The 14,532-nt window shown below is 47.0% G+C and overlaps 1 long non-coding RNA gene across 1 annotated transcript in view; it reads right to left on the reverse strand.

Annotated features, from left to right (window-relative positions):
• LOC110147888 (uncharacterized) overlaps positions 1-14,532 on the reverse strand; it is a 74,058-nt gene that overhangs the window by 44,690 nt on the left and 14,836 nt on the right. The window contains exons 2-3 of the long non-coding RNA XR_011489426.1: positions 13,883-13,972; positions 5,289-5,433 (exon numbers count right to left, since the gene is read on the reverse strand). This is a non-coding gene — a long non-coding RNA (uncharacterized lncRNA). The remainder of the gene's footprint in view (positions 1-5,288; positions 5,434-13,882; positions 13,973-14,532) is intronic.

Raw genomic sequence — 14,532 nt, forward strand, 5'->3', positions numbered from 1 at the left:
CACTATAATGAGAAGCCCGAACACCAAAACTAGAGAAAAAAGCCCAGCAGTGGAGACCCAGCACAGCCAAAAATAAATAAATAAAAAATTTTAAAAGGAATGATTATTTCTTACCTAACTTCAGAACTCAATTAGGCAGGTGACTGAGACTTATTTAGGGGAGTGTTTGAGTGGGGAAGCCTCAGTGATATGGGAGCTATATTTTCACATTTTAAAATGGCTCAGACGTTCTTCACTGTTGCCATTGTTGGAACAGTGGGAAGCTTGGAATGGGGTTTATAATGCAATCATTCTTCCAAATGCATAACATGGCACCAGTCCGAGCTCTTATAACCAGCTCCGAAATGAGCAGAATGGTTCCAGATTCTACTGCAGTCGGGGAAAGTGGGAAAGTGATTTGTTGATTTATAGGGAATGATAGAGCCTGTTAAAGTTATTGTTCGAGTTTGTTCTGTCCATCATCTTTCCTTTCTCCCCCTCCTGTCCTAGTTCTTTCCATCATATTTTTACAAAAGTCACTGGTTTGAAAATTCCATTTAGAGATCAATACCAGCATTCATAAGTCAAGCAAGATGAAACTATACATCCCAGTTAGCTATTTTCCAGAATTAGAATCTTCTCTTTTATAAAGGATCTGTTTCTTAACAGTTATTCTATAAGTCTGGAAGGCAATCAAATTAAGAAAATGGAAAAAAAATACTTTGTAATAATTCTCTGTAAATTAGGAATTCGTAAGACATAGTTAATGTTAATAGAATTCAGTTAAGATATGTTCTCTTCTTAATTTCTTGGGACACCTGTGAATGCACTGCCAAACTGTTATTTATAACTTGCTTGTGTTCTGTTCTCCCATCTTATCCCCTTACTTCCTCACCCACCCAAATCATCACTATCCTGAATTTTATGTTAATTCTTCTCTTGACATTTTGGTTTGTAGTTTTATCAAGTGCCTTCGTATGTTTGAAGAATGTATTGTTTGTCTTGTTAATGGTTTCCTTTGCTGATTTTTGTTTTTATTTTCACTACCGTAGGAGGTGGGTCAAAAAGATCTTGCTGTGGTTTATGTCAAAGAGTGTTTTTTTCCTATGTTTTCCTGTAAGAGTTTGTGCCTTGTCTTACATTTAGGTCTTTAATCCATTTTGAGTTTATTTTTGTGTATAGTGTTAGGTGGTGTTCTAATTTCATTCTTTTATATAATCCTCAGAATGGGAGAAAATATTTGCAAATTAAGCATCAGACAAAGGATTAATCTCCAAAACATACAAGCAGCTCATGGAGCTCAATATATATAAAAAAAACAAACAACCCAATCAAAAAATGGGCAGATGACCTAAATAAACATCTCTCCAAGGAGGACTACAGGCGACCAAGAGGCACATGAAAAGATGCTCAACACCACTAATTATTAGAAAAATGCAAATCAAAACTACAACGAAGTATCACCTCATATCAGTCAGAATGACCATCATCAAAAAGTTTACAAGCAATAAATGCTGGAAAGAGTGTGGAGAAAAGGGAACCCTCTTACAGTGTTAGTGGGAATGTAAATTGACAGAGCCACTGAGGAGAACAGTATGGAGGTTACTTAAAAAACTAAACCTAGAACTACTCTGTGTGGGGAGTGTGTGTTGGGGGTGGGTGTCTGCTCAGTCGTGTCTGACTCTTTGTGACCCCATGGACTGTAGCCCACCAGGCTCCTCTGTCCATGGACTTTTCCAGGCAAGAGTACTGGAGCCGGTTGCCATCTTCTACTCCAGGGGATCTTCCCAATCCAGGGATTGAACCTACATCTCTTGCATCTCCTGCACTGGCAGGCAGATTCTTTACTACTCTACCACCTGGGAAGCCCAGAACTACTGTATGACCCAGTAATCCCACTCCTGGGCATATACCCTGAAAAAACTACAATTCAAAAGGACACATGTATCCCTATATTCATTGCAGCACTATTTACAATAGCCAGAACATGGAGACAACCTAAATGTCCAACAACAGATGAATAGAAAAAGAAAATACGGTGTATGTATACGATGGATTATTACTCAGCCACTAAAATGAGACAGGTTCATTTGTAGAGATGTAAATGGACCTAGAGTCTGTCATACAGAGTGAAGTAAGTCAGAAAGAAAAAAACAAATATTGTAGGTTAAAACATATATGTGAAATCTAAAAAAATGGTACAGGTGAACCTCTTTCCAAGGCAAGAACAGAGATGCAGTCATGGAGAATGGACATGTGGACACAGCAGGGAAGGGGAGGGTGGGACAAACAGTGAGATTAGGATTGACATACACATACACTGCCATGTGTAAAACAGGTGCTCGTGGGAAGCTGCTGTAAGCACAGGGAGCTCAGCTCAGTGCCCTGTGATGACCTGAGGGGGGGTGGGGGCTGGGGGGAGGAGGCCCACCAGGGAGGGGGGATATATGTATGGGTATGGCTGATTCACTTCTTTGTCCAGCAGAAACAAACGTAACACTGTAAAAGTAATTGTATTCCAATAGAAAACTTAAAAAATAAAATACATTGTAAATTTTCGGAGCACTCTGTGATAGAAATGGTCAAAGGACAGTGAAAATCCATTAGAAGTTGAAGACATTTGAGCTGAGTTTTCAGAAACCATCTACTTATAAAACATGGATTAGAAATGTGCTCTCTAAATTAGAAAAACAATCTTATCTGAAAGTAAAAAAAAAAAAAAACAACAACAACAAATAAAAAAAAAAAAAAGAATAAAAAACCACCACCACCAAAAACCAATGTATTGTGTAGTCTCACTCATTGTGGAACTTTATGAAAAGGGTATGTAATGTTCTGAAATGTGCTCCCCAGTTGTTGCAGAGACAAATCACAGCAGCTGTTGACTCTCGGCCCTGCCTTGTCTGTATGTGTGCTAAGTTGCTTCCTTCATGTCTGACTTTTTGAGACACTGTGAACTGTAGCCCTCCAGACTCCTCTGTCCATGGGATTATCTAGGCAAGAATACTGGAGTGCGTTGCATGCCTTTCTCCTGCAGATCTTCCTGACCCAGGGATCAAACCTGTGTCTCTTTATCTCTTGCATAGGCAGGTGGGTTCTTTACCACTAGCACCACCTGGGAAACCCCAGCCCTGCCTTCCTTATGGACAAACTGGAGGTTCGTTTTGACTTTAGTGGAGAGGACATGACAGGGCAGGACTAGCCGTCATTATGTGCGTGTGTCTGTGTGTGTTTCTAATTTTTAATTTAAGTTTATATTGGAATATAGTATTGGACGAGCAGTGTTATGTTAGTTTCAGGTGTAGAGCAAAGTGATTCAGTTATACATATACTTGTATCTATTCTTTTTCAAATTATTTTACCATTTAGGCTATTACAGAGTACTGAGCAGAGTTCCCTGCTCTGTATAGTATGTCCTTATTGGTTATCTGTTTTAAATATAGCAGTGTGTACATATCAATCTCAAACTCCCAATCTATCCCTCTGTAACTGTTTGTTCTCTGAGTCTGTGAGTCTGTTTCTATTTTGTAAATAATTTCATTTGTATCATTTTTTTTTTAGATTCTGCATGTAAACAATATCATATTATATTTATCTTTGTCTGACTTACTTCACTTAGTCTGATAATCTCCAGGTCCATCCATGTTGCACATGGCATTAGTTCATTCTATTTTGTGGCTGAGTAGTATTCCATTGTACATATGTACTACATCTTTATCCGTTTATCTGTCAGTGGGCACTTAGGTTACTTCCACATGGTGCTATCACTGGCCTTTCATCTGGGCAGTGTTCCCATTTCAAGGGACTTACTCTGCATTCTAGCTCCCCCAGGAAAATCATGAGCTGTCTTAAAATGAGATCTGATTCTCTGCCATGCGCCAAGGGTAGCATTCAAAGAAAACTAATATTCTTTTTTTTTTTTCAAAGAAAACTAATATTGTTGAATAAATTCAACTCAGTACTCTGAGTATTGTTTCAATGTTTGCTGAAAATTCTCTTGTTAAAAGAGTCTCCTTTAATCTCCTAATGGTAACACATCCACAGGTGACATGCCTGATCTCTCCAGTCTCTGAGGTCTCCCCATTGTACATGGGCTCAGTGAGGTAGAATTTTGACAAAAACTCTGGGGCTGGCAGAAGAGGAACCATAGATTTTTCTCTTTGGAAAGATCACAATATTTTTCTGTAGGGAAAGTGTCTTCTTAGCCCTTGTTGTTGTTCATTAGCTAAGTTGTGTCCGACTCTTTGCGACCATGGACTGCAGCATGCCAGGCTTCCCTGTCCTTCTCCATCTCCCGGAGTTTGCTCAAACTCATGTCCATTGAGTTGGTTATGCCATCCAACCATCTTGATGTCCTCTGTCATCCCCTTCTCCTCCCACTTTCAATCTTTCCCAGCACCAGGGTCTTTCCCAATGAGTCAGTTATTTGCATCAGGTGGCCAAAGTATTGGAGTTTCCGCTACAGCATCAGTCCTTTTAATGAATGTTCATGGTTGATTTCATTTAGGATTGGCTGGTTTGATCTCCTTGTAGTCCAAGGGACTCTCCAGAGTCTTCTCCAGCCTCACAATTTGAAAGCATCAGTTCTTCAGCACTCAGCCTTCTTTATGGTACAACTCCATGACTACTGGAAAAACCATAGCCCTTAGCCCTTACCCTTGAGAATAAAAGACAATGCTCGTTAAGTAGCTTGCTGCTGCTGCTAAATCGCTTCAGTCATGTCCAACTCTGTGTGACCCCATAGACAGCAGCCCACCAGGCTCCCCTGTCCCTGGGATTCTCCAGACAAGAATACTGGAGTGGGTTGCCATTTCCTTCTCCAATGCGTGAAAGTGAAAAGTGAAAGTGAAGTGGCTCAGTCGTGTCCGACTCTTAGCGACCCCATGGACTGCAGCCTACCAGGCTCCTCCGTCCATGGGATTTTTCAGGCAAGAGTACTGGAGTGGGTTGTCATTGCCTTCTCCGTAAGTAGCTTGAGTATCAGTGAATTTTCCATACAGTAGGTCCCCTATATACAAACCTTCAAGTAGTAAACTTTCAAAGATGGCAAACATGTGTTCACATGTCCAGTCGCGTTAAGTTAGTTCCCGTGTCTGGCACCTGTTGTCACCCATGTGCATCCGCTACAAGTGGTTGCGCTTCTGTGAGCTTTACTGTACAGTACTGGATAGCAGAGTACCTTTATTTCAAGCCCAGGATCTACCCAGACATCACTGGATCATTTTTTCAAAAGAGCAGATAGAACTGAATCCAGCACAGAATCAGAACCTGTGCCATCCACATCCGACATGAGAGAAATGGCAACTTACCCTCCATCTCCTATTGCTGACGATCCTTCAGCTTTGCCATCTCCCACCTCCTCTCCCTCCGCCAGTCAGGAACTCTTCTTGCCTGTTCCCTCGATGCCTGTGTGCCAGCTGTCGTACTCGAGGCTGTACTTTTCGAGGTACTGCACTGGAAGATTAAAAATGTTTTCTTTGTGTTTGTTTTTGTGTTTTTTTATGTTATTATTTGTGTGAAAAGTGTCACAAACCTGTTAAAACCCAGTACTATACGGCCAATTGTGTTAGTTGGGCACCTGGGGCTAACTTTGTTGGACTTACAAGCAAATTGGACTTAGAAACATGCTCTTGGAATGGAGAACTCATTCATCTCTCGGGAACTTACTATATTTGACTTAATTCCCCAGGGGTCAGAGGTACACTAGAATGACTGATTTCCACCTGAGTGAGGATCAACCCCTGCCACAGCCACTGCTCACAGTAAACATTTATTGAGCATTTACCTGTGTTAGGTAGAATAGGGAAAAAGGAGAACAGAATGGCAGTGGCTAAAAGACCTGGAAGGGAAAAGCCTGCAAAAATAGAACAAAGGAAGGTCTGAGGACCAGAGTGAGAACCTCAGGTAAAACAACACTCCTGGCCGGCCCAATTTACATAAGACAGGCCCAGGGACAGAAACATATAAAAAGAGGAGCCAAAGCACTCTTCTCCCCTTTTTTGCTCCCTCTCTCTCCCGCGCGATGGGGCGCTCTTCTCTTCACGTCTTTGGGTCGATGGGCCCTCACGCCTCAAAGATGGATTTTCCTGCTATTATCTAAATAAAATAGAGCTGTAACACTGAGCGGTAACACTGATTTATTTAAGAGCTATAACACGGTCCGTTCGAGACCTGAGAGCTATAACATGGTCTGTCCTCTGAGAGCTGTGACCCGCCAAGGGGGCTTTAATGTCCGTCACTCCAAATCTTTGTTGTGACGAGACAAAGAACCGAGGAGCATACACTCGCTTGACACCTGCATTTATGAGTATTCAGGATTTCTGTGTTCACGACAACCATATGAAGTAGCTATATTCATCTTCGTCCCACAGAGGGAGAGGTCAGGGCCGGGCAGTTTGTCAGGAAGGACGCCTGCTCCCACCATTAGGGAAACCATCAACACTCCCCACCTCCACCTGACAGTCTGTCACAGTTGGACTCAGCCTGTGAACAAACTGCAGAACCAGGGGGCTTTGGCAGCAACTCCTGGGTGGAGGGTGGTGGTTGGGGTGGGGGCTGGGTAGGGAGACGGATGGTAGGGTAGTTGGATGCTGCTGCCAGCAGGTTATCAGATGCCAGACTGACCCCTGAGTCCCTGGCCCCACCCCTCTTTGAAAGGTGAAAAGGGTGTCAGTGACCAACATTTTTTTCACTAAAAAAAAAGTTGAGGGGACTTTCCCGTCAGTCCAGGGGTCAAGACTCTGTGCTTCCAGTGCAGGGGCTACAGATTTGATCCCTGGTTGAGGAATTAACATCCTGCATGCTGCATGGTGCAACCAAAAAAATTAAAAATTAAAAAAATATTTGTAAACCTTTCTTCAACCAGGCTCTGGGCCTCGCAAGCTTGTCCCTCGGGGAGGAGGTAATGACAGAGCAGGAGGAAAAGGTTCAGGTGACAGTAGTCGCATGGCATTGGCCCTGAATGGCTCCAACAGTTTCTGAGGTCTTCACTGACTGGCGCTTCCCCCTCGAGGTCCCCGGCTAATCAGCCCGATGAAAGGTGACTGGCCGTCCTGTGCTCCCTCCCTGGCTGAGCCCTCCCCTAAAGGCACAAGTGCAGCGCCACCCCCCTCCTCCCACACCCCACCTCCCCCCAAGAGACTGAATAACAGCCACGTAAGCACCTGTCCAGAAGCTACCCATCATCCTAATGTTTGATTCGCTGTCACCCACTTGCTCGCAAACCTGCTGTGTCATTTGAGGGCTTCCTTAGCACTAAGCAGATTTACCGCAAGGCAGTCATCACCAGAGAGAAAATGAACCTCTCCTGGCTGAAAGGCACAGAGGAAACCATGTCCACCCCACCCCCTTCCCGGTTTCTTCCTTCTTTTTATTGTCTGTTAGGTATTGTTCACTGTGAATAAGATTTCCTGCAGCAACTGGCCTCCAGAGGCCAGGTCTCCACTTAGAACCTGTTTACCTTAAAGGGTGTAACATTTTGTCTGTCAGTTTCACTGCTGGTAGCACCCAGCCCTAGTTCTCTCTGAAATGTGCATTTGACTTTGTGGCTGTAGGAAGGTGCTTTTATAACGGAGCAAGACTCTGCAGCTGGTGAGTGCAGAGACCAGGAGTTGTATGGGGCTTTCCCTTTCTGTTTACCAGCATCATCATCCTGAGTTTATCAAGGTCTGTCTGTACGTGACACCACCCCGGATGTTACCTTTACCTGCCACTGATGAAGAGGTGCCCAGGTCTCTCCTCTGGGATCCTCTAATTTGTAAACTATTTGCTGAAGATAATAACACAGAAATCTGCCAACAAGCGATGGTTAAGTAATAGTTGATAGACATTGTTGAACTAATTGAGTGTTCTGGAAAATAAATTTGGCATGACCATCAGAACAAATTTTCAAAGAATTGGAGTTCCAGACATAGCAAAAGTGTGCCAGAGATCGTGCGCCTTATTCGTTGATGAAATCAGGAAACATTTGTGGAGCTTGTAAAAAGCAGTTGTTGTTTTTTTTTTCCCACAAGAGCATAGCTGCAGAGTGAGCTGACAGAGAGGTCAGTGATTGCTCAGAGCTTAAGGATGACCATCAAGGAATAACTGATGAGGGAGACATTTGAGGAAGTTTGGAGAAATGCAGTCACCTTAGATTTTATAATTGCCAAGAACAGGATGTGGTGTGTAAGCCATTCCAGGAAACGGGACTGGAGTCAGAGCCTGGGCTGACCATCGGACCAGGGCAGGTATCCAGGGGTCCCAGGGGAAGAAAGGCTGCAGGAGGAAGCAGTTAGGGCTGCAGGGGAGAAAGAAACCTGAATTGTTAGCCCCCCCTCCAACCCCGCCATGAACCAGGCTCCACCACATCCTGAGAACTGGAGAGGCGGCGATCAGGGCCACAGTCCCGGGTGAGCAGAAACACTTGGACGGGTTACAGGACAGAAATACAGGCACAAGGGAAACTTGGGCTAGGGGATGGGTGTCGCCAGGTAAAGCGATTGGTTGCAGGATGCCCAGGGAGTAAATGCAGTCTAGAAAGGGGCCTGAGGGGGCACACACAGGAGCCACAATGAACACACCTCCTCTCCAGAACACCAGTGGCTCAGCCTGACCCAGAGTAGAGGCTTGTGCTGTGTCATGCTGCTGCCTGAACTTCTTCCAACCGGGGCGGCAGGGGCTTTCTGGGTGGGAACTTCGCTGCTGGAACCAGCAGCAGGAAGGGCAGGAAGTCAGGTGAATCATGAGAGAAGAAAGAACACCTGTCACAGGAGAACTGGCCCCCCCACCCCCCTGGCCTCCAGCACTGTAAACAATCCCCTGGGCACATCTCAGAAAGAGTGGAGCCATAATAAAGCCCCCAGCACACAGACTCAGGCGAGGTCGCCAGAGCCTAGAAGTAAGAAAGTGCTCAGAGAATGGTGGAGAAATGTCAGAATGACACAGGGGCCAACCTTCAGTGGCTCCCACTGGCCAAATCTGGGATATTTTGATCATCAAGATATATAATGACATTAACAGATTATAACTCAGTGAGTGAAACAGGAAGGTGTGAGTCCACACTCACATAAGTAAATGATCTCGGGACGAGGAAAAGCCCTCCTTACCATCAAGTGCTGACTCATCGATGCAAAATGAATGATAGGTTTAGAAAAATCACCATTTGCCAACACTCATAGTAATGATTTATTCAGGCGAGGATCATCCATGAAAGCTTAAGGAAGTGGTGAAAGTTTGAGGCAGAGATTTACATAATCTAAAAATATCTCCCCACAAATACCTTATTAATTACTAAAGGGAAAAGTGACATCTTTCCAGCGGAAAACCTGACAGACTCCATGTTAACCAAGGCACGGGAGTGAACACACCCTGTATCCAATAAAACAGAAAATCCTTCAAACCATATCCAGGCAAACCACCGTCATCCCCACCGCGGGGTCGCCAGTCCCCTCATCACTGTGCCCCTGCCTCCCCTTGTCCACACAGAGGTCACTGTCAGCACGGTAGTCTGAGGGGTCCTGTTAAAATGGGACTGTCACCCAATGGCATCTCTTGTCTGAGCAAACCTTCTCACACCCTCGTCTTGCTCACAGCCAAAGCCCACGTCCCCATGGTGGACCGAGGGTCACGTGTTGTGTCTCAGCCTCCCACTGCTGCTGTCCCTGCCTCTTCCAGGCTCAGCAGCTGGCTGTCCCTTTAACGCATCAGGCACGTCCCCATCTCAGGGTCTGGCCCTTTCTGCTCCTTCCCCTGAGAGTCTTCCTCCAGATTCCTGTTGAGCCTGCTCCTTCATTTCCTTCAAGGCGTGGCTCAACCCAAACCTCTTTCAACACTGCTTTCCCTGGAAACTATTTAGAATGGCAGCTTCCCTGCTTCCCACCCGGGCAGTCCTGCAGTCTCCCTTGCTTTCCCTCCAGTGTATCTGCAGACACTTTCTAATGTACCAAGTGATTAGTTATGTACTTCTGTTAACTCTCCCACACTAGCGTTTTAAAATAATCACATCTATTTACTATTTTTGGCTGTTCTGAGTCTTAACACTGCTGTGAGAGCTGCTCTTTAGTTGCAGTGCACGGGCTTCTTACTGTGGTGGCTTCTCTTGTTGGGAGCACAGGCTGGAGAGGGCACAGGTGTCAGCAGCTGTGGGTCTCAGGCTGTACTGCACAGGCTCAATAGTTGTGGTTTAGTTGCTCCTTGGCGTATGGGATCTTCCCAGACCAGGGATTGACCCTGTGTCCCCTGCATTACAAAGCAGATTCTTTACCAATGAGCCACCAGGGAAGCCCGCCCAGATTAGCATTTGAGCTGGGAGAAATATATTCTGAGAAACTAGAACACAGTGGACATTTAATCCACACTTGCTGAAATGTTGAGTGATTATGTACCTACTATAGGCCTCACCAGGACTGTGTATGTACATAGTATGGGGTACAAGATAACAAAAACTGAACAAAACCAAATAAAAAACATTTGCCTTGGTCTCTAGCTCTTCAGAACCTGAAGATTTCATTGGAGAAGTGAAGCAAATACAGCTAGCATCAGCGCGGCATCGGGTGTGAAGTTCTTGGTCCCTTGTGCCCCTGTGAGCTGGGTTCCAGGAAGGGAGTGTCCCAGGGTCTGATATTCTTGAGGGGGCGGGGGGACTGTTTGGGGGAGAGGCAGAGAGAGGGACACCCCAGACACAAGGAGACATGCTGAGATGCTTCTTCCAGAGCCTATGTGGGGTGATGGGGGCCAGGGGGCCAGGCCACGGGGAATGCAGGCACTGAGTGAGCGTGAGTGAGGAGTGAATTCGGAGCGTGAGTGAGGCCAAGCTGCAGAGGGCTTGCGGCTCCCAGGGCTCTTCACTCCCCAGCCCCACCCGACTCAGCCCATCTTGCCTGTCCTGGGTCAGGCTAGCTAGTTAGCTAGTTAGCTAGCCTCCTGGGAGCACACCTGAGACAAGACTGAGGCACGTGCTGCCTTCCTGGGAGTAATCCCATGGGCAGTGAGGCAGGGAGGAGAAGGAAGCTGATGCTGGTACCCAATCATAGCCACGGGGCCAAGCCTGCTGGGGACGTGCAGGGAACAGGGCTCCGGGGATTCTCTCTCTGTTGTTCCTGTGCGGATGCTGCTGGGATGCAAGAGCATCACCTCCCCCAGCACTTGCAGCACTGCCCCCAGCAGAGCCCAAGACAGCCAACCTCAGAGAGCTGTAGGGTATGGGGGCCCAGGGATGGGGGAGCAGCAACAGGGACCAAGGAGCTGGAGGAGGTGCCAGAGCATTGGCTCATGTGGTCCATGCATTTTACAGTAAGGAGATACATAGGTTGTAGGCACCGTGGCAGGGCTTTTTTTAAAAAATAGAGGTTATTGAGAATTCTCCATGCATCACCACAGTGCCTAGCCCAATTCAGAATTCCTGTGAACCTGGTCCCTGATACTCTATAAAGACAAGGAAAGAGCTGGCCCATCTAGTAATGCAGACGGATGGGACTCGACCATCCTCCTGGCTAAAGACTATAAATAAGAATCAATATCACTTGTAAATCCATGGCTGATTCATGTCAATGTATGGCAAAAACCACTACAATATTGTAAAGTAATTAGCCTCCAACTAATAAAAATAAATGAAAAAAAAAAAAGAATCAATATCACGGAGCCTGGACAAAGCATTCTCCCCCGTGACGACTGACGGGGGCAAAGAAATGAAGCACTAGTCACCCCCTAATTCATTCACAAGGGCAGTGGCACTTGTAATTAGCATTCATATTTCAATTCCATAATTTTCAGGTAAAAATCTAGAGCCAAACCCACATGTCTCCTGGCTGACCGTCCTTGTTGTTCAGTTCCTCAGTCATGCCTGACTCTTTGTGACCCCATGGACTGCAGCATGCCAGGCTTCCATGTCCCTCACCATCTCTTGGAGTTAGCTCAAACTCATGTCCATTGAGTCAGTGATGCCATCCAACTATCTCATCCTCTGTACTGGCTGACAGTACATTTTGTGTTTTTTTTTTTTTAATTAAAAAAATAAAACTCCTCTTTCTTCAGTTTTGGCTGCACTGGGTCTTCGTTGCTGCGTGCAGGCTTCCTCTGGTTCTCTGGTTGGCTACTCTCCAGTGGCAGTGTGGTGGCTTCTCTTGTTGTGGAGCAGGAGCTCTAGAGCTTGTGGCTTCAGTAGTTGCGGCGCACGGGCTTAAGGCCCTGTAGCATATGGGGTCTTCCCAGATCAGGGATTGAACTTGAGTCTCCTGCTTTGGCAGGCAGATGCTTACCTACTGGACCACCAGGGAAACCCCTGACATTTTCAGGAGGATAAAAGGAGATCACAAGGCTCCAGGAAGCTCTGTGCCTGAAGGGAAGCTGGGAATCTCAGTGCAGAGGGGAGGAGAGGGCTCTGAGGGTTCTCAGTGTCCTGGCTGGTAGACCCTGCGGGCAGCAGCTTTGACCTCGTAAGAACCAGGTCTCCAAGGGAAGAACAGTCAGCATAGCAGCCTTGCCGACTGAGAGGGAAACGTCCTTGAACTCAGGAGGTCTGTCAAACCATTTCCATCAGGAGCGGCCCCACCTTCCACCTGCTGGTAACTGGAGAAGACTGAGGCCCTGCTGGTTCTGGAGGATTTTTCTGGATTCCTGGACCTGCCAGGAATGTGACTTTGAGGGGCAGCCAGCAAGGCCTGCGGCGTGGGAGGCTGAGGCATTTCAGCAGCTGCTCGCGGCAGCGGCACATTTTCATTGTCTTGGGGCAATTACCGTGGAGTTGAATTGGGTGAATGAATCAATGGCTGGGAGGAGGGAGGAGCCACAGTTTCATCTCTTTCTTTAGGCTGCTCGACCAGGTCCTGCCCAGGGAGTGCCCTCCTGTCTTTGGAGCTCTGCGCCCAGGGTGCCCGGAAGGAAACCCTCTACCCTTCCCCACAGCTCTGGGCACAAGATGAATTCCCTGAAGGGAATGGCGCAGCGATGCCTGGTGGTGTGCATCAGCCATCCTCTGCACCTCATCCTGGGCTGTGACTTGAGGCCTCCGGAGGCGCCTCCCCTCCAGGCAGCAGCACCCCCACACACACCGACCCCCAACACTGCAGGACCTGGTCTGGACTCGCCCACACTCTGCTGGCCTCCTCGGCCTTGTTACTGTCTGTCTCGGAACCTTGCCTTCCCTTCTTCAGCCTTCCCATTCGTATTCAGATAAGCACCCCCTCACTGGTCCTCTTGGAAGCTGGTTCTATGGGGAAGGACAGGGAGGCACAGAGAGGGTTGCAGGTTGGTGGGGGACACACAGCTGGTGAATGGAAGCGATAAGATTGAGAGTCAGGACTTCTGACTCCAGTCCTACCGCTCTTCCCATTTCAAGGGTCCTTGCCACAGGCTCCCACTTAAAACGGCTCTCACCTGTGTATTAGGGAAGGGATGGGCATTCCCCTCATGCATCCCTGGGTGGGCTCTGTTACCTGAGGACAGTTCTGAAGATGTGTGGGAGAGTGGGGGTGGGCAGTTGGAGGGGGGTTCCCAGGTGGGAAAGATGATGAAGACAGGGGTAAACAGCAGCATCACTGACCAAGCACCCATCACAAAGTTCAGCGAGTTATAAGCACATTTTTCAGATTAATCCTTGGAACAACTCTATGGTTTGAGTAATACAGTTGTCCCCATTTACAGGTGAAGAAGCTGAGGCATACTTAAATACCATGCCCTGGGTCCCCAAGTGGTCAACCAGGGCCGCACACCTCCAGGCCCTGCTACTCCCGAGTCAATGCTCTCCTGAGTACTGTGAGGTGCTGGGCACTGACCTCATATGTTCACCCACTGACATGCCTCAGTCACTCAGTGGACTCTGGGCTGTTTCTCCCCCATTTTACCGGCACAGAGTCTAAATAACTCGCCCAAGCATGCAAGCCACCAGAGCCAGCTGGACTCTCAGGGTCATGATCTAACCACTCACATTTGTTGCTCTGCTGCAGATGTAGTGAGCCACATGCCTCCTTTCATCCTCAAGGTCATGGGTGAAGGTGGATATGGTTCAATCGACGCCCTGTTCAGAAACGAGGTCCTATTTGGATTATTGATGATAATGATTTAAGGCAGAGGGTTTGCTTGGCAGGGACTTGAAAGAGCCTTTGCTTGGTCCAGGCTTCGGATCCTCTGAGAAGCACTGTGCTTCTGGAACTGTGCCGGAGGGGGCTTCACAGGGGCCTGCTGTTACCACCTTTAAAGTAAAGGTGAAAATGGAAGAGAAAAATTTACACACCTCCATTTCTCTAAGGGGCTTCCTAGGTGGCTCAGTGGTAAAGTCGGTGGGGAAGATCCTCTGGAGAAGGAAATGGCAACCCACTCCAGTATTCTTGCCTGGGAAATCCCATGGACAGAGGAGCCTGGTGGGCTGTACTCCTTGGGGTTGCGAAAGAGTCGGACACAACTTACTGACTTAATAACAAGAGTTTTCTAGGAGTGTTTATTTCCATGTGGTTATTTAGTCACTCAGTCATGTCCGGACTCTTGTGACCCCATGGACTATAGCCTGGTAGGCTCCTCTGTCCATGGATTCTCCAGGCAAGAATACTGGAGTGGGTGGCCATTCCCTTCTCCAGGGGA

Source organism: Odocoileus virginianus, chromosome 9 (assembly GCF_023699985.2).
Source record: "Odocoileus virginianus isolate 20LAN1187 ecotype Illinois chromosome 9, Ovbor_1.2, whole genome shotgun sequence".
Taxonomy (NCBI): Eukaryota; Metazoa; Chordata; class Mammalia; order Artiodactyla; family Cervidae; genus Odocoileus; species Odocoileus virginianus.